Here is a 4291-nt window from a genome sequence, read left to right on the forward strand (position 1 = left end):
ACCCACCCTTATTGTTCACGTACATCTTTCTAGGGATCCTGCTTCTATCTTACAAGTGTCTGCTGCTGGCCCAAGTTTGTACAAAATTAAGTAAGCGACTGTCATATCGTTTTGTATTTTCCATATGGTACAAATTGTACACATCTGCGTGAACGGTGTGTGAACAAATGAACTGTGTGTGAATATGTGAACTGTGAATTCATATGTGAACTGTCTGTGAACATGTGAACTGTGTGTGAATGATATGACGGTCGCTTACTTAATTTTCTAGGGATCCTGCATATATCCTACAAAAAAGGTGGACGCCATCCTCCGATGCAACTGATATATAGTAACTGTGGTGAGTGTGATTTTGCAGCACACATGAACATCGTGTAATTAAGGTATCACTTGAAAATCTGAAAATAATCGCCGAAAGAAACTTGTATGTATTGTGAAGTATTGCTTGCGTGTCACTTTGACCAAACAAGTTGTGATTTATGATTAGGGATATATCACTATTTTGATGCCCCAGGATCATCAATGTAATTCAAAAATACATTTTAAAAATCTGATAAGTTTTTTATTTACTAAATGTGAATCAGTTTACATGTTATGATACATCTACTAAATGAGGAACTAAAGATTGAATATACTATACAATTTGTGAACAAGTAAAAAAGTGATATTTCCTCCTTGATGATACATTCTGTATTAAATTATCATATATATATATATATTACATTTTGTATTACATCTTCATATGTGTGTCGTGAGACATATATGAAAATAAAAAATAATGATCACCGTTACAAGAGTCAGAATCTCAAACCAAAAAAGAAACATATGTGTGTTCGTGGACAACATTTAGTCTCTAAATAAATTATGAACACAATATTTTTCAACTCATACGAACATCTCATATGAACATATTATCCTGAATTGCCAATGATAATAACAACTAATGTGAACATACCTAGTTGATCATGTGACTATAAAGAACACACTGGTAATCACATGATTTTTATCTAAAATATGAATAACATGTACTATTCAATTAAGGTAATTAATAATTACAATAAAAAAACCTAATAAATTTACATACATATGTTCATTTAGAACATTTGGTCTCTGAATAACTTATCAAAAACATTTTTATCGATGAAGCTTGTGTTCACATGAATCACCTCTGTTGTAGGTATGAACAACTACTGTGAACACCTCTAAAACTTGTATTCGAAGATTTTAGGGGCATTCTGATCATACTTGATCACTAAAATATGAAAAACACATTGTTAATAACATGCTATTTAACTTGCAAATGAACAACATATGATGTTCAACAATTGGTCTAGTTGGGGAGAGACAAATGTGCAACCAATATCGATGAAGCAATGAACAAGCACAGATCAATGTTTATAATTTTCATCAAAGTTAAAATAAAGTCTACATCCATGTTTATTTTTGATGTGATATGTTCATATTAAATGCTAAAAATTTGAAAATCAACACACTCCCATAGGTGTATTAACTGAAAAAAAAAGAATGAAGTGTTTCTCATAAAACATATAGCCAATAACAGCGTAAAACTCCAATGTGTAAAGCTTTTATATTTATTTACCTTTTTGAGGTTCATTAAGTACTGGATACGGGATACGGGATACGGGAATCGACTGCGATCGTTATGATACTATTGTTTGACAAAAATACCCTCTGAACCATTTGTTCATAGAGATATCAATAAATATTCAATTAATTGATTATTTTTTAACTCTCATTTAATAAGGACCGTTTGATGAGAAAATGAACAACCAAGATCTGGTTAGCATAGTTAGCATAAAATATTGGGTTAGTATTCGAACCAGCCCCTATATATATATACATACCATTCAAGGGAGAACTAACTAGTTTGTGGTAACCATGAGATCCAACCTTACCCAAGCACATATGCATTGTCATACCATTGTGTTACATCTCCGATCGACCACACAAACAACCTCAATATGATACCCAAGCACATATAAGATGCATTGTGATACCACTATGGTATCACCGGAGGACGGTGGCCGGAGGCCGGGGGACGTAGAGAGAAGAGATGAGAGAAAATAGTTAAATGTCCTTGTATTAAAATTTTAATTCAAAATTACCAAAATTATAAATTTCCTAATTTGTCTATTGATTTGTGGTTGAGATTGGACCTCACGGTTACCACAAACTAATTAGTTCTCGTTTGATTAGGCCCACATATATATATATATATATATATATATAGAGAGAGAGAGAGAGAGAGAGAGAGAGATGTGAGTTATTATGCAACCCTTTACATTTGTACGACCATTTAATTTGATAGAATATGTGATTTCATAAAAGTTTTTATTGTTTCCTAATATAAAGTATTGATCATAGTACATGCAGAGCTTCTGGCTACCTTCTCCATGGAATGCGCGTGTGTTAGCCCAAACATTCTCGCAAGCGTCTAACGGATTTGAGGCGGCTTGACCAAGTCTGTAACACCCAAAAAAAAGAAGAAGAGCACAACGAGGGTGGAGATAATCTTATCCAGTAAATCAAACAAACAAAAATTTTCAAAAGTTTAAATAAGTAAATCACCCAACAAAGAGAAGTAGTTAAGCGTTTACAAAACAAACAAACAAAAAAGACGTTAATTAACAACCTAATAATCTAAGCAATTCTATGTCTAGATTAAGAACGGGTGTTTCTACCATCTCCAACAAAACGAAACTCAACCAAAATGCAACGCTCGATTCACCAAGTGCTTTGACTACAAAAATGACTTTTACAAACTACGCACTTCTCAACCCTTCGATACCCCGCCGCTAAAGGAACCTGGTAAGCAAACCATTTCAAGAAAATGTTAGGCTTACGCCTAGTGAGTTCAAACAATAGGATAAGTGTAACTATAAAACCTTTTATGCGAGAAAGAATGTATATATATATATATATATATATATATATATAACGATAACGTAACTTTAAACGGTAAAAAAAAGGAAAGTAAGACTTAAGTAATACATGGGAGAGTCAAAGCATCCGAAGATGACGGGGGAGACCCGATTTACCTTTGATTGTGATGGAACACAAAGTAAGTCATAGATCAACGTTACAGAGCATCACTTACAGGTTTAACACCATTGACATCAACCTAACCAGTCATGTAGTCGGTCATGATCTTAAGCTCTTTTCCTCGGGAATTACATAATAATCTCAATGCCTATTTCCGAGTGGAAATGAGAAGATGGATTTGGAAGTTACATAATGATCATAATGCCTAAATCCAAATCACATCAACCTCTTCACAAAGTAAATAAATCGACTTCCAAGCCCATACCGCACTACACTCCAAAGATATGCTTTCAGGCAACAACTTATTTATAAGAAAAGAAAGCGTAATTGCCAATAAGATTCTCAAATAATTTCTAAGGTAACGAAGCACTTCCTTACAACTAAAGAGTAACTTCATGTAACAATTTATAAGGGCCTCTACGGTTTTTAGGCAGATAATACTTGCATTGTATAATTCTCCTAGTGAATTTAAGCCATTATCAACCCATGCTAATATTGACAATGGGACTCCTAAGTTCATTCACTATTGACCTAAAATCTATAATTCATCTAAAATAAAGAAGTTCTAGGCACTAGAGTAATTGGCACACAAAACACAACATCAATCTAAATATAAAGACTCAAAGGTGTGGAGTGAACTCACTATGCAGGATTTAGGAGAAATCCAACTCTTGAACTAGTAGATAGGTGAAAGTAGGACTAAACAGTAGGGGTGTTCCTACTCCAAGAGGCAACAACTGGGAATGCTTGAAGGGAAAGGAGATGGCGCAGACTGCCTGGCGCAACACGACAGCGCGGTGCAGGTGTGGCTGGAGACATGGAAGCAGGTGCGTGCAAAGGCACGGGAACAGCCGCGCGCAGAAGTACGGAAACAGCGGTGTGCAGATCGCACTGGAACAGCCGCGTGTAGGAGGCACGACACAGCAGCGTGCAGACGCATGGGAACAGCTGCGTGCAGGAGGTACAGGCACAGCAGTGTGCAGACGCACAAAGATAGCAGCGTGTAGAACACGAAGGCAACAACTGCATGCAGAACACGGAGGCAGCAGCTGCGTGTAGCTCGCACGGGACAGCAGCTGCGTGTAGTTCGCACGGAAGCAGACCCGGCTGGAGGCTTGGAGACAGTCGTGTGCAGGGCACAGAGGCAGACCCGGATGGAGGCTTGGAGACAGTCACGTGCAGGGCACGGAGGCAGCAGCTGCGTGCAGCTCGCACGGGACAGCAGCTG

Source organism: Cynara cardunculus, unplaced genomic scaffold (assembly GCF_001531365.2).
Source record: "Cynara cardunculus var. scolymus isolate 2C unplaced genomic scaffold, CcrdV1 Un_Scaffold_946, whole genome shotgun sequence".
Classification (NCBI taxonomy): domain Eukaryota; kingdom Viridiplantae; phylum Streptophyta; class Magnoliopsida; order Asterales; family Asteraceae; genus Cynara; species Cynara cardunculus.